The sequence below is a fragment of the Mastomys coucha genome, unplaced genomic scaffold, assembly GCF_008632895.1.
Source record: "Mastomys coucha isolate ucsf_1 unplaced genomic scaffold, UCSF_Mcou_1 pScaffold23, whole genome shotgun sequence".
In the NCBI taxonomy this organism is placed as follows: domain Eukaryota; kingdom Metazoa; phylum Chordata; class Mammalia; order Rodentia; family Muridae; genus Mastomys; species Mastomys coucha.
This window is the reverse complement of record NW_022196906.1, coordinates 116,259,587-116,285,780: the sequence shown is the minus strand read 5'-3', so window position 1 is coordinate 116,285,780 and position 26,194 is coordinate 116,259,587. Positions and strand designations below refer to the sequence as shown.

General features: G+C 43.5%; 1 protein-coding gene and 1 long non-coding RNA gene across 9 annotated transcripts in view; one reads left to right on the top strand and one right to left on the bottom strand.

The window, feature by feature from the left end:
• The window catches only part of LOC116072651, an 11,144-nt gene extending 6,018 nt beyond the window's left edge, over positions 1 to 5,126 (top strand). Inside the window, exon 3 of the long non-coding RNA XR_004111534.1 lies at positions 4,618 to 5,126. This is a non-coding gene — a long non-coding RNA (uncharacterized LOC116072651). The remainder of the gene's footprint in view (positions 1 to 4,617) is intronic.
• Snrk (SNF related kinase) overlaps positions 1 to 13,503 on the bottom strand; it is a 58,955-nt gene extending 45,452 nt beyond the window's left edge. For 6 of the 8 annotated variants that reach the window (XM_031344114.1, XM_031344113.1, XM_031344115.1 and 3 more), the window contains exon 1: positions 13,372 to 13,503. The gene's annotated coding sequence lies outside the window, so the exon portion shown is untranslated. The remainder of the gene's footprint in view (positions 1 to 13,371) is intronic. The other 2 variants (XM_031344123.1, XM_031344120.1) reach the window with 2 other exon arrangements.
• Positions 13,504 to 26,194: the final 12,691 nt, after the last annotated feature.

The following is a 26,194-nucleotide window of genomic DNA, read 5'->3' as shown; positions in this document are numbered from 1 at the left end:
CAGCCCCAGCCCCAACCCCAGCCCGAATCACAGCTTTAAAAAAATAGTAGCAATGAACCCCAAGAACACCTGCCATTTTCTAAGGACCTCCTAGGTAATAGGCTCTGAACCTACATCTGCTGAATCCTAACTGTGCACCAGCAAAGTATGAATAATGGGCTCAACTTGTCTGATTTATCTCCGGCTAGGATCCTACTTGGCCCGCCTAAAAGTCCATCCCACCTGTAGAATCCCCTGGACAAGTTCACCAAGCTCCCACGACAGCAGTAGAAGACAGGGACCCACATAAGACACTCCTTCTAATCAAGGCAGAAATGCATTGTGATGCCAGCAACAGGCAGCACATGAAACACCTTCATGTCTGCCACCAGGAGTAAACAAAACTGTCATATGAGCAAAGCAGCTGCACTGTTTCCCATCCCGAGCATAGTAAGGAATCCTTTCCAAAGTGGATTTATGGGCTTTCCACCAACCTAATAACACAAATAAGCAAAAGGCTTGAGAATTCTGGTAGGTCAAAGCAACTCACACCCCCACTAAAGGTGCTGAGAGTCTGGGCAGTCAGCGAGCCCAAGTTCAGGTGTGCTTGAGAGAAAGTACAAGATGTGGGAGAGCAGACACAAAAGATGACTGGATAGAAAGGCAAGTCTGCTGGAGTGAGAGCCAAGAGGACTCCACAGCCATGCATGCAGTCTCTCACTCACTGACAGGTAAACTGCAGCTTACCAGCCTGCCTGCCTACCTGCCAAACCCTTCAGACCCAAGTGGGCCTTAGCAGCTCCTCCCACGAGCCCGGCGCTCTCCAACAGCCACTCCAGCAGTTTCTGTACCAAGGCAGCATGGTAGTTAAGCACTGTTCTGAAAGCTATCCTAGGAGTCCAGACCAGCAATCACAAGCTAAGGGTCCTCAGCAAGTTACCTAACCTTACTGTACAGTCAGGTCCTTCACTAGAAATGTTACTAACAAGAGCACAGCCCTGCTTGTAAGCCTAGCACTCAGAAGGCAGAGTAAGAAGAATCAAGAGTTTGAAGCCAGCCTGGTTTATATAAAAATACCACCATATTTCATCCCCAGACCAAATTAAATCAAACACACAAACTTTAAAGGCTGTGAAGAGGGCTGGAGAGATGGCTCAGGAGTACAGTGCTCTTACTGCTCTTGCAGAAAACCTAAGCTCAGTTTTCAACATTTCATATCAGATGGCTCACAAACACCTAGAACTCAGAAACCACCTGAAACTCCAGCTCTCTGTGGCACCTGCACTCATCATATGCAGTGCACACACATGCATGTGCACACTCAATTAAAGGCAGTAAGAACAAATCCTTTCTGTAGGTTAAGGGCAGTAGGGATCAAATAAGTTACACGACTACAATATTTAGCATGTTGACTGTTGGGTGATCAGAAAACACACCACCCACCACTTTGTTTGTGCTGCGACATTCCTGCTGCTCCTCCTGGCTGCTTATCTACAGCAAGCAAAGAGCGAAGGTTCTTGCTTCCCTAACACATCAAACTGAAAAACTAGCAGTAAGAAAGATCTTGGGAATGATATCTCTAACTTAACACTAAAATCTGATTTTCTTTTTCTTTTCTTTTTGTTTTTTGTTTGTTTTTGAGATGGGGTCTTGCTATGATGTAGTCCTGCTCTGTAGACAAGGCTGGCCTTAAACTTACCAGGTCTACCTACCTCCTGAGTGCTGGGATTAAATGCATATGCTACCACTCCCTGGCTAAAATCTGATTTTCAATAAAATGCCTTTTTAAGGAATCTGAGTACTTGCTTCCCCTAATGCAATGTTTGACTTAGTATTACTATATACCCCAGGCTGGCCTCTGCTCAAGGTCTTCCTGCCTCAGTATCCCACATGCCAAGATTACAAGACTGCATCATCATGCCATCTTAAGTAATATCCTCATAGCAAATCTGAAAGCATAGAAGGGAAAACTTTAACCTCAAGAGTAAAAGAGTGGCCACAGTGCTAGCAAGAACATCTGCACGCTTAGCTATGATGGTCTCAAATCCAGCTCTGTTCACCACTCAACCCCTGGTCTGCAGCACTCGCTTTTGTCCTGGTACTGGGATTTCAACTATGAAAAAATATGTTTAGTTTTTAAAAAGTTTAAGTAGAATATGCTAGAAAAAGAGTGGGGATATAGTAAGAGAAAAACCATCTGTACTTCCTCTCAGGTAATAACCCAGACAAAGCTCTGCAGCTGCCCTCTAGGGCCACAGCCAGGGAAAAATTAAATAAACTAATAATTTACTTCATCAAGTTTGGAAAATGCAAAACTGTACTACTAAACACTCACCTACAATCTTGGAGGATGGTTCCAAACCTGACATTCACTCTTACAAAGCAGATACCTTAAGTACAATGGCTACTTTTTCCTGTCTTTGTAGAATAAACATGTTCTCATGCTAAGCTCCTTAAAAATCAGTATTTTAAACAACTGCATAATTGAGCCGACATCTTTCTGAACAGCAAGCATCACTGAGACCAGCCACTTTAAAGCAGCCTTCTTGCATGGCACATGCTCACCATTTAGATACCTAGGCTAGACTTAAATGAAGCAGGCTGACTAAGCCAACAGGGTTTGGAATATGGAAACTGCAGTCTGAGAAACAAGTAGTGGTAGGTGTTATAAGAACATACTGATGTTCTCACAGTTCAAGAAAGCAGAAGTGACTAAGCATGGAGGTGTGGCTGAAGAAGAGGAAGGAAGTGTGGGTGGCCCTACACACTTTGCAAGCTGCTGCAACAGCTGTAGCAGCAGCCTCTGCTACCCCTACTGTGGGTCTGGAAGCCACTATCACTCCTGTTGAAACTCAACTTTTTGATCACATCACCACTGCTGCCGTGGGGTCTGTTTGTCAAACATGTATCCTACAATTCCTCTGCCCCAGGAGACATGATCAAAGATGTCACTACACACAACTCTGAACAAACTCCCGGCTTGCTGAGAAACCAAACAAAACTGGCTGTGTGGAAAAATCAAACTACCCCTAAGCCTCTCAACACTTTGTTTAGAAAATAACGTTCCCCCAAATGAGTCAATCAATATTCCAATACACAAAATCTCTGAAAAGTACTAACTACAGAAAACCCCAAAACAAACAAACTAGTCCAGTAGTTCTTCACATAACACAGACAACCCAAGGGTCTGGTTTTGGAAAGCTGAACACTGAATTTAATCTTTTCATAGAAACTAGCTGGTCCTTTTTTTTTTTTTTACAAATATCAAAAAATGAAAATTATAATCCTTAATCATAGGAACAACCAGACTGAAAGCCACACCTATAAAGAGCCAACTAAGTCAATGATGCAACCAACACTCAGTGACTGTTACCAAAGTGATCTGCTTTTTTGCTAAGACCTTATCAACAAAAGTGACACAGGGTTCCAGAAGACCCTAATGAGACCCCCCAGTAATGTCAGGAATCTCAGGTCAAGTATAGTGAGCACAGTCCTATTATGTACTCTCTAAAGTTCTCTTTATCCAAAATAAGCAATACTCCAGTTTACTAAGAGCATGTCTCTTCCTTGTGGGAGTAACAATGTAAATCAAAGACCAACACCCACAACAGGTCAGCAGGCCCTAAGTTATGGAAGAACTAGAGTTCTGTACTAGAGGGGGGTGTGTGCTAAAAGTTACTATGGGTTTATAACTATATCAGTCTGTACCCATTGGACGGAGTCACTATGGCATTAAAATTAAGAGGTAAGCCAATAACTCCTAATAGAAATGTCCTAAAAGGCAAAGTGTTGCCCCCAAATCTAAAGACTTTGCAAAGAAAAGTAATACCTATTAAGTATGATCTAAGTTTTGGTGTTTTAATTAAAATATTATTATATCATTTTCCCTTTCCTTTTCCTCCCCACAACCTTCCCCATGACTCCCTTTACTCCCTCTCAAATTAATGGCTCTTTTTCTGTTACTGATACATATATACATACACACACACACACACACACACACACACACACACACACACACACACAAATATATAAACACAACTTGCTGAGTTCATTAGGTGTTACTTGTATGACCACTTGGTATTGGACAACCAATTAGGGGTCTAATCCTTGAGAAGATGAATTCTCCTGGCCATTCTCTCAGCCTTTCTTAGTTGACTGTAGTTCTCTGCCTAGATTTCAGAGACCATTATAGAAAGCCCTAAATGGTCAAATTGTAAAGAACAACTGGTCTTGGAGTGCCCAACCCCAGTGAATACATCTACAACACAACTCAACACAACAACTCAACTGCAACACAACACACTTAAGGCTCAGGGAATATCAGAGAAGAGAGAGCAGAAAGACTATTAAGACCAGGAAATCTATGCTAAGACTATGTCTCCTAGAAATAACAGGGAAGCTCCACTCAACACCTCAACAATATGGCTGCTTAAACAAGACCTGAACAAGGATGACAGACTTGTTACCATGTTCTAATTCTCTTGCAAGTAGGCAACACTAAAGACTCTAAGCCCTTAACAAGACAGCAATGCCAGTTCAGAGGCCTGCTCCAGGCTCTCAAGGCAGCATCTGTCTGGTCAATGCAGATCAATACTCATAGTGCTAGCTTAAGTAATCTTTCTCTTGTCTAAGCAGACCAAGTTGTGACTGGAACATACAGAGGAGCCAGGCCAGTCCCAAATGACGCAGAGCAGACAAGGCAGAGCAGAGCTGGTTCCTGTGGAGGGGACCCTGGGTATCAAGTCACAAACAAGCCTTCGAGTCACAGCACAAGTAAATCAACCACCTCAGAAGAACCTGTCTCTTGGTTAAGCACACCACCATTCCACCTGAGGGTGAGTGAGCTCAAACCAGGGTGGAGACAGAGCTGAAGAGACAGAAGTACTTACATAACAATACTGACCTAAACACAAGCTCAAGTGGAAATGACTGCAAAAGAAAAAAGCCAACCCACTTTTCCCAGGAACACAGAATGTGAAGTGGAAACCATGGAAAATGTAAAACAACATTTTAAACTTCCTCTCCTTTAAAGCCCTATAAACACTGTCATTCATTTTTATTCTCTGTTCCTTCTTTCTCTGATCTGGGATGAAGATGGCCATTTAAAAATGGTCATAAAAGGAATGCTGAAACAGAAAACTCACCACAGACTAAAAGTACTGGCTGATTCTGACTTAAAAGAATCACTAGAATTTTCTTACAGGGGTGGGGCTAAATGCTAACTTTCTGAACAGCAAAAACTTGATAAATTAATATCCTGGATTTATAGCTCTACCATAGGTTGGATATCCCCAGTCCAACTCAAGTGTTCCTAAATCTGACCACAGACAGTTTTATACCATGAAACAAACTTTCACAAACTTAAAGATTATGCAAAATTATCTTGAGGCCATGTGTCTAAGTTGTATATGGAACATGAATGACTTTCAAGTTTAGAGTTAGATCCCACCCCAAAAATTGCATTAAATCTCTATTTAAAATCTGATATTCTAAAAATATTCAAAAGGGGGGTGGAAATGCCCAAACTCCAAAACCTAGTTCTGGTCCCAAGCATTTCAGATAAGGAACATCTAACTTGCTCTAAATGTGTCTAAAATAAAGATGAGGACAAATATTTTATATTCAATAATGTTCAATAATATTTAAATATGTCAAAACTTAGAAATAACACATAAGTCCATTACACAGAAATGATATAATAAATCAGTCTACCCAGTATTAACATTTTGCTGTATAACGCTAAGTAGAAAAAGTTCAGAGGAGACAGAGCTCAAGTCAGTAAAATGCCTCTCACAGTAACCTCAACCCATGTAAAAAGCCAGTGTGGTTGCACACTTGTATAATAATCTCAGCATCGGGGAGGCAGAAACAAGTGGCTTAGGGGCTTTCTGGCCAGCCAAGCCTAGTCTCACTGGCCTGTACCCAGGGCTGACCGCTACCTTCCACATGCATGCATACACACATACATCTGTACATGCTAAATTCATTTACTAAGTCTAATAGGACATCATCCCTATTTTTAAAAAACTAAGTTCTTTGTTTGAATGTATATATTTTAAAAATCTAAAATGCTAAATCAATAAGAATTTATTTTTCCTTCTTTATGATTTTCTGTCCTTTTGGAATTTGTTAGTGAAACATGTACTGCTTTTGTAGCCCAAAAAGAGACTACTAAGAAATTTATTTTCTCTATATAATTATTCACTCAATGTGAGAATTTTGCATTAAGTGATCTATGAAATAGACCACGTTCTTTGAAATACATTTTGTGCTCTTAAGAAACAAGACCCGGAGGTGACAGGTAAGCAGCTCTTCTGAGCTGGGAGCAGGAACACTGAGTCCATTTTATTATGCAAATCTGTGTCTTAGTGGTACACTACACCATCCCTGTCTTTAGAACCTTACAAATCAGTAAAGAAAACAGGATCCTCTAAAAAAGCCCACTAGCAGCTTTCAGATGGATGAGAAGGGGAACCAAGGAAGGACAGTCAGGCCAAGGCTCCTACAGAGGTAAACAGAGCTGTAGAGAGGTGTTTGCTCGGCTGGCTCAGGAAAGAGAAACACCATTCTGAGTCAAGCTGTAACTGTGGAGAAATAAATTCTGTAAGCTGAGGAGCTTGTTGTTGCAGGGTGCTTGATGGCTAACCATTTAGTTACTAAGTTAGTCAAAGTGTGTGAAGTGCTGAAAATGCCCAGGAAAGGCAACTCTGAAAGCTGATCTGTGTCTGAAGGCAAGAAATGGATTTAGGATCCATAAGATGCAACTACGAAATAAGATCATCAGAGATTTCAACTAGTCTCAAAAGTTCATAAAGATTTTTTGTTGATTTATTAGATCTCCCATTACCACCCGCAGACAGCATTCTATCATTCAGTGAAGACAGAAGTGAATTTTATGGCAAAACCAGTAACTTTTTATTGTCTTGTTCCAAATTTCAAATGTCTCTTACTGTAATAAACTGCATGTGAACTCCAGTTTATTTGAAACGGTTTAAAAAGGGTGAGCCAAGGGGCAAAGGAGGTGCTTAGTGGACAACGGCATTTGCCACCACGCGTGATCATCTGAGCTCAATTGCCAGGCACCAGTGATGGAAAGAGAAAACCAACACCTGCATGCTGTATTCTGGTCTCCACACATCCACACTCACAATCAATCAATCAATTTAAACAATTGAAAAGAGGATCAGAATTCCTGGGAATCTGTGTACATAAGCCTAAGGCAGCAGAGACACAGAGGTAAGTGAAGGGCTCCCTCTGCCTCCCTCCTGTGCCAGGGGAGAGCTGCCTGTCTGGGGTGGACTCCAGGCCCACTGACCCACCCAGGACTAGAATATTTTCCTATAATAATGCAGTGCCTCCCTTTCACCCAGGCCCCTCTAGTTCCCAGAGAAAACAAAGCACTACAGTGGACCTCCAGGGATTTCTGGTCCTCCAACTCTGACATGCGTGGAAATGCTGGTCCCAGCAACCCACTGAACAGAACTCACAATGCCAGCAAAGGCTCACCTGCTAAGCATTACTAAGAGTAACTCTTGATATGTTGAGACTCTATGTTTAAGTTAAGATGGGAACTTATGGGCAAACAACTATGCAGAAGACAGGCTAAGGTCATTATTGGTCACCTAAAAATGGAACAACTTGAAAACAAAATCCTACAATTGCTTATACACTATCTGTGGACAGATAGCAAGAGTCCTCCCAAACTAAATCAAAAGAGCAAGTCAAGAAAAAGTTAGGCAAGTTCTAGTTACTTAAAAATTGTATCCTTTTCCAAAGAACAAATTGAATGCACTTTGCAAATCACATTCTTTCCATTTGTTTCAAAAAAAGCAGTTTCCTTCCTAAGGGGATGGGTAAACACTCATCAAGAAAGGGGAATAAATCGGTTCCTAAGGGCAGACTAAAGACACTGTTCAAATTTCTCTTAAACTATCGTAATTCTTCATGCCAACTGTTTAACCTACAGAAAATAGGTAAAACAGATCACCAACTTTAAGCTCCAGTCTACTATTCAGTGTTATACATCATCGTTAAAGACAACCATAATTCTCTTGCACAATACAGCATCATAATCTATTCATAAACAGGTAGCACATTGTCCTGGACCCAAAATGAACTTCATAGACATGTCAAAGTGAAAATGTTTAAAATGTAAACTCTATTTTCTCCAACCTAGAACTGGAACTAAATAGTGAACCAAGTTTCACTGATCCCCCAGCTTTGCAACACAGCAAAATGGAAGTCTGCACAAAGGCACACAGAGAAAGAGCTAGCTGTAGGTTTAAGGTTCCATATTTCAAAGTGTCACTTGGTGAACAGTGCTACGGACTGTAAGGTCAGTTCCCTAATCTACCATTAGCCTCCCTAGTAGCCATAACAACCTGCCTCCAAACACTGCTTCACTGCTTACAGTCTCTTGCAGGGACAGACATTAAAAAAAAAAAAGGTGTTCTTTCCTTTAAATCTGCCTAGGGGGTTCACAGAAGGCATCCCAGGGAAATCTCTGTTTGTGCTTAAGATACAAACTGAGATCATGTGTTGGGAAAGAGGCTTTCCAGGAATGATAGCCAAGAGACCTTACTTTGATGGGGCAGTACTACCAGTGGAACACAGATCCAAAGGGCCTGTGATGGAGCAGTACTACCAGTGGAACACAGATCCAAAGGGCCTGTGATGGGCAGTACTACCAGTGGAACACAGATCCAAAGGGCCTGTGATGGGCAGTACTACCAGTGGAACACAGATCCAAAGGGCCTGTGATGGGCAGTACTGCCAGTGGAACACAGATCCAAAGGGCATGGTACCAAATTATCTTTTTCTTAGGTCTGGCTAGCCCTAACTAATGCTTTATCACCTTGCTTAAAGGTCACCATCCTGGTTATCCCCTGTGCTCTCCCCACCTCCTGGCACACACCAGCTCCCCATATACACTAGTAGACAATATCCTGTACCATTATCATCATCACAACGTGTATCACAGATTTGTATGACAATGTAATCACTAATCTGCATCCCCGCTGGCTAGGTAAGTGTAGCTGTACAAATCATGTGTGCCTCTTCAGTTCTGTAATCCAGGTATAGTATCTGTACATAGTGACTGTTAGGTATAGTATCTACCTAAAACACACTGACATGTTATTATATGAAGGAGTCTCAGGTAAAGGAACAGCAATCAAATGGTGGCTTCAGAACAGTAATTAGTCCAGCTGCAAAATGGAGATCTGACTGGAAGGACAAAACGCACGAGCTAAGGAGGCAACTAGAATCATCTCCAGGTAAATGATTACCAATGGCTTAGAACTGAATCTGAGTACCAAGAGCTGCCAGAATCTGGACAGTGATGGTGAGTATCAAGTAGAAGAGACTCACTGTAGAGACAGACTCCAAGAGTGCAGCACCTGGGGTGGGGAGTGTATGGGGGGAAGCAGAGAGAGATGTGGAATGAGGAGAGTGAGACCTGGTGGCACCAACCTCAGACTAGAGACTGCGGACAACCTCTACAGATGCTGCCAGAGTGCTAGATTTCCTTCTAGCTCCAAAACTGTATGCCTGAAAGAAAAGGAAAATCCAGCCTAGCTGTATTAAAACAGGCATGTGTTTCCATTAATGGGCTTATAAGTCATTTTAACTGATGAAGGCACTTCTTGAGTGCACATACTGTATCAGGCATGGCTCCCATCTGGGGATACAAGAACCAAAGCAGTCAGCCTTCAAGGAGTAGCCAAAAAAGTAACTACATGTCAACAACTGAGAAAACCAGGCCCACTGGAACTGTGGTTTGCCGAGTTACTGTATCAGTCACAGGGTATGCTGGGATGCTGACTTACTTCATACCCAACAATAAATAGTGTAGGCAAATCTGCAATTGAGCGGTAAAATGGATGGATGGACTCTCTTAATTTGCACCTGGAGACATCATGTCCCATGTTCAGACCACGTCTTGTCACTGAGTTGTCCTGGACTGAGTTGCTATCAGCAGCAGACTCGGGGTCTCAGCCTAAGAAAGGGAGAGAGACCTGATAAGCTTGGAAGAGCCTGCTGAGCACAGGCCAAATTCTGGAGGTGCTGAGGGTAATTCCTGGGAGGCTCCTGAAGTGACAATGGAGAGATGAGTGTTCAGGGAAGACCGAGCAGGAATCTGTAGGCAGGGTCCTCTCCTACCAAAGGCAACAAATGGTTTCCCAAGGGACAAAAGACCACAACCCAAAACAGATGTGGAGAAAATCAGATGAGGAAATAATTCTGTGATAATAATTCAGTTCCGGCCCATCCCAGGCAGACCACACTTCCAGTGCTCGCTCCCAAGGCCACCAGACCTCTCGGATTTGACAGTGTGGCTCTTCCCAAAGCACAACAAAGGCCAACACATCCCAAAGCTGCAATCTTCCTCCCTTTACAAATGCTTTACAGAATGTGCAGTTGTGTTGTGTCTACCTCAACTCCCTTCCTCACACTTAGTCTAAGTTCTCTCACCACTGACCTCTTGCTCCCTCAACTCCCTGCCTGGAATCTCAGCCTTTGAGACTGGCCTTCAGGGAGTAGCACCCCCTACTGTCTGTTCACTGACTCCTGCTCTATGCAGCTGTCTCAATTCCTGTCAAAAGCAATCCTTCTGCTAGTTTATCTTAGTGTTCCACAATAACTTGCTTCCAAGAACCTAAGGGCAGAAACCAGTTTCTGCTCTTTCTCCTACTGCTACCTGTCTATCCTGGGGCCTCCCAAACAGATAAAAACTCTAGGAATATATGATTAAGGTTAAGTTTATCCTCCCATATCTACTCAGCCTTTTTACCCCAGCATACCTAAGATACTTGTCTGCACACAATGGGGAGAACCTGCATCCTCAACAGCAGGACTTTGTTGTGTTTTGAGGAAAGGTCTCACTTTGGTTGCACTTGCTATGAAATCCAGGCCAGTTTCAAACTCATGATCCTCCTTATCTCAGCCTCCCCAGGGCTGGGAGTGTGGGGTTGGGGGGAGGAGAGAGATCACACATACATGCTTCAGGAGAGTGTGTTTGTGTGCATGCATGTGTGTTATCACACTTGCTTCTATTCTTGAGATGCCACACATACTATGTAGCCCAGGCTGGATGTGAATTTTGATCCTTTCTACCTCTGATGCCCATGTACTGGTACTACTTGGTGCTGCATTAGTTTTCCTACAAAAAAACTGTTTTAGCTAAACATTCTATCTTATGGCTGAGATGCTGTTCAAGTAAGCCTTCAGTATTTCTTACATTTGTGTTTAAGACAGAAAATCCAGGCTGTGTAGAAAATTCAGGTACCTTTTTTCATCCTAGGCAGTATAATGATCTGATGCTCAGAAAGGTGCAGTAGAAAATAAATCATGTTTTATTTAATACCAGTGCTTATAATCATAGCTACTCACTATCTCCCCTAAATCGCCCTTTCTATTTAGTTTCACTTTCAACGGGAGAAAAGCAACCTCACTTTAGTGTGGACATGTCCAGTAAAAACAACACAAATGTCCTTCCATTTTAACTAAAAGCCATTTAAAAGGCTTCCTTTTAAGATTATGTGATTAAGTTACATGAACATCATATAAAGACCTAATCTGTATGACTTGTCTGTCCTATAAAAATAAAAATTAGTCTAACTTTCCTGTTACTGGATGTTCTAAACCAATGGCTCTCAACTGTACACTGTGACCCCTTTGGGCGTCAAACGACCCTCTCACGGGGGTCACCTTAGACCATCAGAAAACACAGATACTTAAACTGTGATTCATAACAGCAACAAAATTATCAAGTAGCAACGAAAATAATTTTATGGTTAGGACTCACCATAACATGAGGAAATGTATTGGTCGAAGCATTAGGAAGGTTGAGAACCATTGTTTAATCAAATGTGTCATACAGCAATTATTAATTAAAATTTACTCAGAATACTATAAAATTTACTCAGAAGAGCATAAAAGGATAAAAAAAAATTCTGCACAAAGTAAAATAACTAGCTGTGCAAAATTTTAAAAGTCAGAAAGTGGCAGAGTTTCTGATCAGAAAGCTTTGAGGAGGGGAATATGAAGTCAGTGCTATGTCCTCGATTTTTTTTAACCAGCTTCATTATGTGACCTTGGGAATGTCATGTAATTTATTTCATCCCTAGGTCTGTAAAATGGGTTAATTTTACACTGACAGTCAGGAAAACTGCTATGTATTTGGTGTTCTCTGAAAGAAACTTGTCTAATTAGTACGTTTAATTACCACACATACATAATATTCTTCAAGAACCCAACTCCAAGAAAAATATTTAAGCAGACGTTGAAGACAGATTTCCTGAAGGGAATGGTTTTATAAATATGGAAAACACTGTAACTAGATTAGAAGTTAACAAGTTGATTACATAATCCTTGACAACCTGGGCTTCCGACCACACCGATATGCACTGTGTCAAGTTAAGGACCAATTTGGGACAGTCTCCCAATCCCTACAAAGACTCCAAACTGAGCCTTTTGACGCTGGACAGGATTCTGTTGGAAACTCAGCAGAAAGAGCTGTACACCTGTAGGTCCATCGCTTACTTCACCTTAAACCTGACAAAACGCTTCAAGCATCGACATGGTTTCAGGAAGGCTCCTAAGACTTGGAGAATACGCTCATTTAAATGGAAGGGAAAGTAAGAAAGCTGACAGCCCAGAGGCCCTCCATCCTCTGACTTCTACAGTCTTAGGAACCCCGGAGAGAAATTCTCCAATGCGTACATGACCCGGACTCACAGCGAAGCTCCTAGGTTGTAGCTGACCCCACGGTTAAGAACCACACAGCTGGAAGAAGCCTAAGCATAAAGGGCTGCCACTTTCCTGCCTCGCGAGTCCTAGCAAAAGGCAACAAGGTGTTTGTTTTTATTGCAAATGGTTCGAAAAGAAATCAACAGGCGACGTCTACGGAAAAGAACAGCGTCTCCTAAAGCGAAAAAATCCGAGCAGTCCCCGGGGAGCCGCACCGCTGCCCCTTCCGCAGCCTGGCGCTCTTCTCCGCAGACAACCGCGTCCCGGAGCTATCGTGAGACGGCGGCCGCCCGGCTCTGCAGCGGGACCCGAGGCCCACGGGGAAACTGAGGCCCGTGGATCTCGCGTCGCCCGGGGCCCGCTGCGGGCGCGGTGCGGGGCCGCGTCGACTCCGCGCTGCCGCAATTCCGCGGCGGCCGCAAGGGCAGGGCCGGGCCGGGCTGCGCGAGGCCCGCAGGCCGGGCGAGCTCGGGGCCGGGGTGGCGCCGCGGGCCGCGTCCTCTGCGCAGGGCACCCCGGGCCGAGCGCGCAACTTACTTTCCGCCCGCGGCGGCGCCCGCCCAGCCCCGCCAAGGCGGCCGCTAAGGAGAAGCGCAGGCCCGGCCCACGCTCCCGCACGGCACGCCGCGTTCGCCCTACCTCAGCCGGCAGGCGGGCATCCGTCCGCAGCGGCCGCGGCGTCGACAACTCCCTCCCGGCCGCCGGAACCCCGCACCCAGGGCTAATCATAATACCGAGCGGGCGGCCGGGGGTGCGGCCGCACTGCGCATGCGCGGGCCTTGCGTCATCGTGACGAAAGCGATGGGGTGGGATCTCATGCGAGGGCGGGGCCTTGGGTCGGGCGGGGCGGGGTTGAGCGAGCGCACCTGCAGGCCAACTCGGAGACTGCTGGAGGGCGTCCTGGCCCTGGCCTGAGCACCTCCTACTGTGAGAGCACCGGCACTGGAGAATAGAGATCATACAGAAGGAAGCGCCAGGACAGGACGATGGACAGCGGCAGCAGGCCAGAGCAGCTGCAGCTACAGCTTTCAGGGGATATCTGAGGCTATCTTGGGGCTGAGGGCAAGGAGCACACGCGCTTTATCCATCAAGGTTCACCCTGTCTCCCGTCTAGCTTTAAGCAATGAGAGACAGCAAAACGAATATACATATGTGTGTGTGTGTATATACATATATATGCATATATACACATCACATATGCACGAGCATATATCACATATCGCAAACATGCATACACATCCATATATACATATACACATATGCATATATATTATATATACATATATACATATATACATATATATACTGTATATATATATATACATTTCTTTACTGTTTCTTCTCTCTGGGAATCCATTTTGAAGAATTCTATTGATTTTGTTACCACTAAAACAGAAAGAAGCAAAGCCCAACACCTGAATGCAGGCTTGCCTCCAGAGTCAAAGGACACTGGCCAGGCCAGGCAGCCTCTGAAAAACATCATGGAGAAGTAAACATCAGGCACTAACTTGGCTGTTCATGGTTCTGCTCCAAGATGATTCAGAAAGGGATGTTAGTGGTGGCAGGACAAGAAGGAAGGGACTCCCAGCTCTAGCTCCTGGAAGGATAATGAGCCAGTCAGGATAATGGAGACTAGTCCTGAAGAGAAGCCAGGTGCCAGGTTTCTCTCCCCTGCTCTTCCTTCTGTGTTCCCATGTCCCCAGTAATAAATAAATAAATAATAAATAAATAAATAAATAAATAAATAAATAAATAAAAAAGAGACACAAGCAGAATGAGCTTTTTACATGTCCAAGCCTGGCTCAACTAACTGGACAAAAAAAATCTAAATGGCTTTTGCCATCTCTGTTGGTGAGAAAACAGTAAGTCTTCTTTCTTCATAGTTTGATTTATTTATTTATTTATTTATTTATTTCTACTACAATACCTACTCAGCATGCCTGAAGATGGCTGGTAAGCAGAATGAATGAGAAGGTGTTCTCTCTGGGTAGTAACAAGATCTTCTGCTGAAATGCAAACTTAGACTTTCAATTATCCTAATGCTTTAGCCCTGGGTGGTGAAGCGCATACAAAGCCCCAACGTTGGGCTCTGCTCCTGCAGGCTCTACTTAGGGTCATGAAAGGACAATGTCATTTGACGTGGAAATGTTTTCTTTTTCTTTCTTTCTGTCTCTCTTACTTTTTACATGTTTGTGTGTATGCATGTGTGTGTGTGTGCAGAACATCCATGTAGAAGTCAACTTGTAGGAGAGATAGTTCTGTCTCTCTGTCCCACACCACATGGGTCCTAGGGATAGAACTCGAATTAGCAATCGAGGCAGGGGGCACCCCCACCTGCTGAGCCATTTCAGAAGTTCTGCCAGGGAGATTCTAATTTAGACACACATTGAGCAACTGCTCCTAACTAGAACTTGCACAATCTGCTCTTTTGCTGAAAGACCTTTGCCCTCTGGGAACTGTCACTAGTCAGGGATACTGTGGCCAATGAAGGAGTAAAAGCATCACTTGTAATGGCCTCCCAAGGGAAGTCCAGTAGCCAAGTTTGTAGCCCCAAAAGGACATTCGTAACACAGGACAATGGCTACAGCACATGAGCCCTTGAAATGGGATTTATGTTGCTGCTATGTAACTCAGACTCTGACCAAAGCATTACATTGAAGTGAGTCAAATTTACAAATTGATTTCAATGAAATCCACTTTGGTTGTCTTCCTGCAATGAACATGCAGTGCTCTCTACATGGCAGCCATTTACTTATCTATAGGGTTTCCCTGGAGGCTGGGACCATGCTGGGAAGAAGATGACCCATGTTTTGCCCCACACCTTCAATGTGTTGTTAACATGATATGGTTATGCTTAAGCAATATTTTAAAATATTTAAATACAAATTAGGAAATTATTACTTTACTTGGCTTTTAATCAAATTTGCTTAGTTTAATGAAGAAACCCCCTTCTCAGATCTTCCCTAAGGCTTTCTTTAATACACACTGGTTTCTTACCGTTGGGTCTTTTTCTGGACCTACAAGAAGTCTTAATTAGATACATGCTACAAAATGATAAGATGGAACTTGCAGCCTTGTGTTACAGTCTCTGATTCAGATCTCAAAAGCAACAGAGTGGCAACTATTTAAAGAAGAAGTCTTTATTAGATGAAAACCAGGAAGGGGCAGTGAAGTAGATCAAGATGTGAAAACCAAGCAGATTTAGTGAAGAATCATCCTTCTTTTCTTGACCCTAGAAAGCAGTGTGTTTAACAAGCTCACTTTATCCAGGCATTATTATTTTTTCATCAATTACAAAAAAAAAATTTAAAAAAAACACATTTAAAGCAACAGATAGTGATTATCCACTAAAATGAATATTTGAGTTGTGTTTGATTTTTCTTTTATATTTTCAACTCTTTATTTTGTACAACATTAACACACTTCTTAATTTTCTACTGCACTTATAAATCCTGGGTTCATTCCAGTTCACAGAAATACTTCATTCTTCATTGGAATGGCCTTAAGAGTTCCTCAAAGGCCTCCTTCCTTACTGTCTGGCATCAGTTAGTCCCACCTCTCTTATTGAAGATATGAATTGATGCTGTGACCCCATTTTTGTGCATGCATGAATGTGTACATGTGTGTATATGTGTGTGTGCACATTCATGCGCATTCACGTATGTGCATATGTGTGCATGAGTACGTAAGTGTGTAGTGGATTGGTTTGGTGCTACTGTGTATTTAAATACTAAATACTGCATTCCAAGACCTGGTTGCTCCAAGACAGATCCTCATGTATACCAGCTTTCGTTGTATAAACTTTGCCCCTAAGTTATCTGTAATTCATTAATAAAGATGGCCACAGTCTGTAGATGGGCTGAAAAAAGATAGGCAGGGCTTCAGTTCTGAGCTTGAGGTCTGAGGCAGGAATGAAGAAAGAGGAGAAGAGATGGGAAGAAGAACTCACCGTGCGGTAGGTAGATTGTAAGCACATGGCCATGAGGGTCAGCCTGTTGGAGAAAGAGCAGCCCAGGTAGAACATGGCAAGTGATATCTTGGGGGTTCTCGACAGCGAGGTAGACAAAATAGAGGGTTGGTGTCTGCCCAACTCTAGTGCTTTAAGGATTATTATAAATAGAAAGGTTTTGTGTCTTTTATTTGGGAATTAAATGATCTAAGTTCTAATCTATGTATTATAGTATACACTAATAGTATAAATTAGCATAATAGTATAAAAACAACACAACATGGTGTTGCCAAAATATATAAACTTTGGGGCTGGAGAGATGGCTTGGCAGTTAAGAGCACTGACTGTTCTTCTAAAGGTCCTCAATTCCCAGCAACCACATGGTAGCTCACAACCATCTTAAATGGGATCCAAGGCCCTCTTCTGGTGTGTCTGAAGAAAGCAACAGTGCATAAAATAAATTAAAATATATATACAAACTTTGATTTATTCCCCTCAAAATTATATGCACATTATAATCCTATAGCAAATAATCACTTGTTCAAAACTTTTATACAGTCTACAAAACCCTGTTATGTCCTGGCCCCTGCCTCCTCCTTCTTCTTCTTCTTTTTCTTCTTCTTCTTCTTCTTCTTCTTCTTCTTCTTCTTCTTCTTCTTCTTCTTCTTCTTCTTCTTCTTCTTCCTCTTCCTCTCTCTCTCTCTCTCTTTTGCTCTCTCTCTTTCTCTCTCTCTTTCTCTCTCTCTCTCCCTCTGTCTCTTTGTGTCTGTCTCTGTGTCTGTCTGCCCCCCTTCATGTTTATATACATCCCAGATCATCTTCGAACTTGTGTGAGGTTGGCCTCAAACTCACAATCCTCCCATCTCAGCCTCAGTGAAAGATTATACACCCCTGGTGTTCATGTAGTTTCTGTGTGCCTTCAGCTTCCCCACTTCTCAGAAAAAGAACTGCTGTTTTATACCATCTCCCCTTTGACTTTCTGTTCAATCTACTACTTCCTCTGCTTCCAACCCTTTTGTACTTCTAAATCCATACTCAGCTTCAAAACCCAGTCTCTGGGAAACTCCCTGCTATCTGGGATAACCACTGCTACCCCACTCCAGTCTGATTCGGGAGTTCTCTGGAACTGCAGAACCTCTACCCATACTTAAAGACATCTTCTCTTTTCCAGTCCAGATGCCTTTTGTTTCTTTTGCTTCCTTAGTTGGCTGGCTGTAACTCCCAGCACAAAATTGAACTGGAAAGAGGAGGACATTTTACTATTAAGGGCGATGCTTCTTATCTGGTTGAGAAATTTCATAGTTTGTTATGAGTTCTATCATGAATGAATATTGAATTTTGTCAAATGATCTTTCTGTGTGTTATTCACACAGCCATATGGTCTTTGTCTTTTATTTTTGGTGTGTAGCATTAATTTTCAAATGCTAAGTGAATCTTGTGCTTCTTGGATAAATCCAGCTTGATGCTGTCTAGATGTTGTTAGATCCGACTTGTGATACTTTATAAGGAACATTTTGCTTGTTTTCAGACACTGTCCTCCAGAGTCTTTGGTCTCAAAGAATCAGCAAATTTGTGTCTCCTCTGCTTTTTCTGAAAAAGCTTGTTAACATTTGTCATTACTTCTTTTTCAATTCTTTAACAAATCTTCTTTACCAGTAAGGCCAGGACACATGTTTCCTTATGGAAAACTTCTGATTAGTAATCCAGTTTCTTTAGTTATTCTGTTCTGACTTTCTGTTTCCTTAGGGAAAAACTTCTGATTATTAGTAATCCAGTTTCTTTAGTTATCCTGTTCTGACTTTCTGTTTCTCCTCAGACTAACTTAGATGGTTTGTCTGTTTCTAAGAATATGAGCTCTCTTCACTTAAGATGTCTAGTTTGTCCTTACGGCCATCTCTTAGCAAGTCTCTTCACCTCTGCTGGAAGGATAGCAACGTCACTCACTCGATAGCTAAGATTTTTAATTTTGTTTTCTTTTCCAGGAACCAACTTTTGATTTTTACTGTTTTGCCCTATTTTTTTTTTGTGTGTGTTCTTATCAATTTCCTTTCTGGTTATTACCATCTATCATCTATCAGGGGTTCAATTTGCTCTCTTCTGGGACCCTTTCTTTTCTGAGTTGGTCATTAAACACTACATTTATCTGGGCATTTTACTTAGCCACAACTCCCACATTTTGAGGGGAAGTGGTTCTGCTTCTAGTACTTCCAAAGAACTTCTACTCTTCTGTGTGATCTTCTTAGGACCCATGGCTTATTTAAAGGTCTGTTGCTTAGTTCCCAATATTTAAGATTTCTCAGTTATTTCTTCTCTAGAATTTTGTTATTCTGTCTTTCTCAGAGAACATGCTTTGTGATTTTGATTTTTTTGAATAATAATGGAATTTGTTTTAGGGCCTAACATTATTAATCCACCCCTTCCTTCTAAAATATGAATGACACTTGTTTACATGATATGGCACTCCTATGAGTATATAATGTTGAGAAAGAAATTATATGATGGGCCTCCTATAATCATGAGCTCCTCTTCCAACAGAGGGGAGAAAATATAGAAAGCTTCTGGTTTGTAGTAGAAGGAGAAATCCTAAGTACAGGAAGAATTCTGTATAGCACTGCTTTACAGACAGAAGAGCCACATAGAAGGGACCAGGGGAAGGTCTCTATGTGACCACTAGCCAAGAGCCAGGACACATGATATTATTCCTGCAGCTGACAGGAACCGAATCTTTTTCAACAATCTGAATGAGCTTGGAAACAAATTCTTTCTGGAGCTTCAGAGCCCAGTCAGCCAGTGAGACAAAAACATCAAATACCTGTTTTTACACTGCTAAGTCTGGAAATTTTTTATGCAACAATCTAAAACCAATATAACATAGGTGGGCATGGTGGTGCATACCTATAATCTTGGCACCTGGGAGGCATGGTCAGGAGGATCAACAACTCTAAGGCTACATAGTGAATTTGATGCCATCCTGAGCTAATAATGAGACCCTGACTTAAAACAAAACAAACAAAAACCAGGATGGGAAGAAGAAAAGAGAAGGTGGGTTTTTTGTTTGTTTGTTTGTTTGTTTGCTTGAGGCAAATATGGTTTTACTCTGTCAAAATCAGAAGTCCTATGTCCTGGCAGAGTTAATTTGGAAGATAAAATACGATTTCAGATTCTCTTTAAAAGTCAGAAGCCCCTAACTTTGAGATTTTAACTTGTAGTATGCACAAGGTCTGTTCAATGGCTACTTACACACCTCCTACCCGCCCCCATACCCACCCCCATTAGCCAAGGTCCGGACCTTCCAGTTCATGTTTACTATCCACCTGCATATTTCCTGGACCTGGCTCAGAAAACGGAACACTACAGCATCCAGTTGACATATGCCAACTCACTGGTAGTGAGCACTCAGTAAGTCCTGTTAGGTTTAGTGAACAGACACCATGGCGAGAGCTTTCCACAGGAATGTGTGAGTAAGTTCCTGAGATGGCTGGGTCCTACAGCACCTAACAGACTGACGGATCTAGCCTCAAAGTTTGTCTACCTCAAGGAGATAGCTTTTAAGTCCCATCAAGACCTTTGGCCCATCTCATTGGCCAGGTCTAGTTCCAGGAGAGGTTGAAAGATGTAGTGTTTAGGTAACCACGGCTCCCAAACAAGGAAGGGAGGGTTTGACAGGAAAAAGAGGAAGGTGGACTTTTGGTCAAGTGACTCAAAGTCTTAAAATCTGGAGTCCAAAAAGAACCAAGATAAACATCCTAGAAGCTGCCAAGGCCTGCCCCACCAGCAAGTAACCCCCAAGTAACTCCCCAAGTAACCGCCTGGCTCTTTATACATGCTACCTCTTATTCAATTTCACACGGAAGAAGCCACACAGAGGGCTCTTCTGTGGTCTGCTTTCACTGGCAGACTGAATACTGAAGTTAGAGAGATAGACAGAGAGATAGAGAGAGAGAAAGAGGAGAGAGAGGAGTAAGTTTTCCTTTTTTTCATTTTTATTGGTTATTTAATTTATTTACATTTCAAATGTTTTCCCTCTTCCCAGTGTCCCCTCCACAAGCCCCCTATCCCCTCCCCATTCCCCCTGCCTTTATGAGGGTGCTCTCCCACCTGCCAACCCACTCCTGCCTCAGCATCCCAGCGTTCCCCTACCCTGGGTCATCGAGCCTCCCAGTGATGCCCGATAAGGCCATCCTCTGCTACATATCCAGCTGGAGCCATGGGTCCCCCCATGTGTATTCTAATAACCAGACTCGAGGGAAGGAAGGCTAACAGAAGGCTAACGGTGTGATGTTTGCACAGCCCTTGTTGAATCCACGGGTGTTCTGTCATCCTGAGGACTCACTGCAGCTCCAAAGCAGTATCTGTCTTGATGAAGGTGAGACTGGTCTTTCCCCGGACAGACAGGAGGTGACAGAATGCCTGTCAGTGCAGACCCAGAGGCTGGAGTTGGCATCTGATGAGTGAGCAGAACTGAGATGAACCATCTGGGCACAAGTGTTGAAAGAGTTAGACCCATTTCCTAAGGGCATCCTTGCAAATACAGCTTTACTTGTTCCTAGTTCATGACTGTGCATGCCAGTGCACATGTGCGTGCAGGTGTGCGCACAAGTGTGTGCATGCTGAGGCCAGAGGACAAGCTCACCTGTCGTTCTTCAGGTCCCATTTGCATTCATATTTAGGCAGGATCTCTTACTGGCCTGAAACATGAGAAATAGTCTAGGATGTCTGACCAAGGAGCCCCAATAATCTGCCAGTCTCTGTCTTTGGACGATTGCGGTTACAAGATGTGTCGCCACATCTGGCATTTTTTACATGAATACTGAGGAGTGCGCCCACCATCATAAAGGCAAGCACTTAACTGACTGAGCCCAAACCAGCAATTCTGCCTGCTGTACCTCAGAACCAGGAGCATTAAGATGGAAAAATTACCAACCATTACCATCAGAATAAGGAGAGCTGATTCAGGATTCAAAAGCAACCTCCCAGAAATAGTAGCCCTACATTTACCACCAACACTAACTCCCCTGTCTTCCTGGGTTGTGGTACCAGAACAATGAATTGCTCACTTTCCCAGCCTTTTTTTTTTTTCTGGCCTGCGTGTCTAGGTGGAATTCAGCTGTGGGCCAGGGCGGTGGGTTCGGGGAAAAGCTTTTGTTTTTCTCATACAAAAGGACAGCTGCTGCTGGCTCTGGCCTTCCCTTTTCCTTCCTCCATGGCTGTGGGCATACTGCCTGGAACTGGGGCTACTCTCCTGCAACTACGAGAGAGGCTGGCAGAGTCACAGTGGTGCTGGCCCTGGTCCTCATGAGCTGCCGAACAAATGCTAACAGCTGCCTGCTCCAGACTTTCCATTCTGAGTCTAAATGGAAAACTCTGTCCATTGTGTTGAACTATAGCTGGAAACAATGCTGACCAACACAAGTAGATGATCTGCCATGTGCCATGGATAAGCAGGAAGGAGGTACAGTAAGGGTATTCCAGGTCTCAGTCTTGCATCAGGAAGATGGCATGGGTACTCTTTGTCCCTAAATGCAAGGGACAAAAAGACCTGGAAGTGATGTAAAGGTAGTTCTGTTGACCAAAAAGGAAACAGGAAATGGTTTGTATACACACACACACACACACACACACACACACACACACACACACACAGAATTCTTTATAGGAGAACTTCAGGAACACAAGGTAGAAGGAATGACATATTAGAAAGCCAGCACTCTGCAACACCTCCTGAAATGGCAGCCTAGTCATTAACCCTCGCCAGCTACTGGGTAAGACAACAGAACTGTCCAGAAAACATGGAACAGGCTAAACCTGTGTTGCTTTTTAGAAGTTTTGTTTGTTTTCCTATCTCTTAAAGTGGGATATTCTCAAAGCCCACAGCATCTCCATGCCATTTCCTAACCAAGAGTCAAATCCAGTTTATATAACGAGAAGAGCAAGTTAAATTACAGCAGAGGGGGAGAGTCAAACCCAAAAACAGAGAAAACTGGGGAATGGATAAAAGAACCCCAAGTTACTGTGTCTTATATCCAAGGAGTGCAGAGTCCCCCAAAGATGAAATCCCTGGCCTTGAACAAAAACTTAACTGAAGCAGAGTATTTCCTGTAACCCCAAAATTGCAGTTTTTACTCCAATACCTACTACTTGTGCATCTCATGCCAGAGCCAGGAAGCCCTTCCTTATGGGGACATCCTTCCTCTGCTAGCCGTGAGTGTACCCCCTTCCTAATGCTCCCCTCACTTCAACCCCAGTGGGAACCTTTCTCGGAGCCATGTCGACCATTCAAGCCAAGCTACACATCATCCACCTTCAGGAAGGACCTGTTTTCTGAGAGCCATAACGGCAAAGACCACAGTGATGGAGACCCACCTCAGGTGTCTCTTACCTTGGTTGCTTAGGTGTTAGTCTCCCTTGGGTCTTAACTTTCAGTATCACAGCTGTGACTCTCCATCTGGATAAGTGGCCTCCTTTGTACCCCCTGTTCTCGGAACACATTTGGAGCCAGCTGCCACAGCTCCTCCAGTGAACTTTTATGGCAGACCCTCAACTTACTCTATAGCCTGTGAACTTCTCACCAGAGTAGGAACTGCCAGACGTCACCTCTGTAGCCCTGGTGCCTTGCACTTGGCAATAATGAATTAAACGTCTTTTAGAGAATGGGCTGAGTAGTTGAATGATTTTGAAGTTCAAAAATCCAATAGTTCAGACCCCCAACTTTTGACCCCGCTACTCGTTAAGAAAGGAGCCTTGTCCACAAGTTTAACCTAAAAGTGTTCTGCTAAGGGGGAGACAATGTAATAGTCTTCCAAAAGTGATTGGAAGATCTGGTAGGAAAGATGGCCTGAGTCCTGTGGCCCTCCCCAGCCCCTCTTCTTTATTTTCCTTTCATCAAAAAGCTGCCTTTTCTGGAACCAGAGGGCTGATTGTCCTCAGCTAGTCCCCTTCTGCCTCAAAACCTGGGAGAGAGCTAGAGGGAGAAGTCTAAGAGCATAGACTGCTCTTGTAGAGGACTGAAGTTTGTTCCTTAGTGTCAGCACCAGGCAGGTTACAACAGCCTGTGACTCCATCCCCAGGATGGTCTGACATCTCTGGTTCCAAAGGGTGGTAGCACTCCCCACACACAGACAGACACACAAATAAAAGTAAACAATAAATCATAAAAAAAGAAAAATCCAGAAATGTTAGGAGGAAGGGTAGAGGTAAGAGGGACAAAGACTGGAAGCCAAGCCTTCCTTGGCTAATGCTTGCCACCTTAGAGTACATGGGAACCTGACTCACCGGAGGGTGACTAAACTGTGATCCTAATCTTCAGCCCCTCCCAACAAGGTCCCGTTGCCTGGACCTGGTGCTGGTTATTAGAGCTCACTCTGGAAAGGGTGGGGGGCCAGATTATTCATGACAACCCAGCACATGCTCAGCAGTAGACTCTCAGCTATTCGAGGGAACAGAGCACTTGGTATGGGCTCAGACCTGAGAGAAGGGACAGACCATGTTCAAACCTAAACGGATAGAAACAGAGCTTTTCACTTATGTGCACTGAGCTCTGTCTAAGCCCACAGAAAACCAAATCAATCAAATGTCCCAATCCAGAGCTTTCCATGGTTGCTGTTTCTGGTGTAAACTAAGGGAGGAAGGAGTGTCACTAGCCAAAATGAATGTGGAATGTGCTGTTTGTAAAGCCATGATTATAAACCCAGGCTGAAGAGTTCAAACCATTACTGTTGTGAAAGGTACCTTCTCCACAGGCTTCAACAGTCGCTCCTTGTTAGTTTGATGGGACAATACCTGCTCAGCTACAACTGTCATTGTATGAACATTTACAATACCTGTCCCAACTACAAGGCCACTGGGAAAGGGAGATCATGGGGACTCACGGGCTTAAGGCTGTATTCAAGGCTCAGAGTCGGCTACCCCATAGCACTAAGGACTGAGGTATGACAACTCTCAGCCGTCTACCAGATTACAGCCCGTTTGATGCCAACTTGTCATAAGCGTCAACACACAGTGCAGAAATTTAAAGGCCTTTATTTTAGAGATGGAGAGAGAGATGTTCCCATAAGCGGGCATATGTACCATCCACACTGCTTTTGACTGACACCTCAGCATTTGGCTCTGCAAGGCTTGCATGAGCAGCAGGAGACTGACTTCTTGAGGGTTGGGTATCAGTTACTTATCTTGTTGCTATGACAGATACCTGACCAAAGCAACTTGAAGAAGGAAATGTTTGTTCTGGATCATGGTTTGAGCAGACAGTCCTTACTGGCCGAGAAGCCGTGGTGGCGAGATGGCTGCTCACTCGTGTATGCAGTCAGAAAGCTGTAAGAGATGAGTGCTGGTGCTCAGGGTTTTCTCTGTCTCCTCAGACTATGGGATGGTGCCAGTCACACCAAGGGTGTGCCTTCCCTTTTTGGATAAACTCCTTGGAAATTCCCTCACAGACATGCCTGGAAGGAAAAGCCCCTCAAAGTGACAGTCTGGAGCAACTGTCACAGTGAGGCAGGACCCCCGTATCTTATTACCTCTGTACTGTGCAACGCATAGAGTCCAAAGTGCCATAAAATTGTGTGAACTTAACAGACCAGCATCACAGATGCAGACAGGCAGTAAAGAATGTCATTGTGTCCTTAGATTTGGAGAAAGGAAACTAGGGTGGAGAGAAGTAAACTGATTGCTTGTGACTCTTGGTTACCTGTAGAACACAGTTGAGCTCCTGTCCCAATGTCCCTCTGAGATTTTTTAGCAGGTAGGAAAATGTGGAAAGGCAAGATATAATGGCATAAATGCATAAAAATAACATTGGGATTAAGGTTCAAAGGAGGTACTTATAAAAATATTACATATATATATATGTACTTCAAATCCTCCTACAAATCCATAGTATAGATACACATATATGTATAATATGGATTTGTAGGAGAATTTGAAGTGGATGTAAGAGAATAGTCCCCAAGTTCCTTTCTGATCTTCCATGCCATGTGCCTGCCCTGTAGCCATCATGCTGCTAGCTAGTTTCCTCCTGTTGGGAGAGGACATAAGAAGCAGCTTATATAGGTCAGGTGATATTTTAAAGTGCATCAGCTAATTAATTTGGTTAGAGTGTGTTGGCACCAGGAAAGTGGCGAGCCTTTCCCAAACACCTTTGGTTGTTTGCTCATCGAGAAAAGTCACACATTTTTCTCTGTGTAAAAAACGTCAAAGGAAAAAAAAAGAGTCTCTGAAGAGCCTTGGATCAGGACTGTTTTAAAACCCAGCACATGGTGTGGTGACCCCAGAGAACCAAGAGGAACATGGTGATCTCAGAGAACCAGAGGGAACATGGCATGGTGCCCCCAGAGAACCAGGGGAACATGGCATGGTGATCCCAGAGAACCAGGAGGAACATGGCATGGTGACCCCAGAGAACCAGGGGGTACATGGCATGGTGACCTCAAAGAACCAGGGGGAACATGGTGTGGTGACCCCAGAGAACCAAGAAGAACATGGTGATCTTAGAGAACCAGAGGGAACATGGTATGGTAA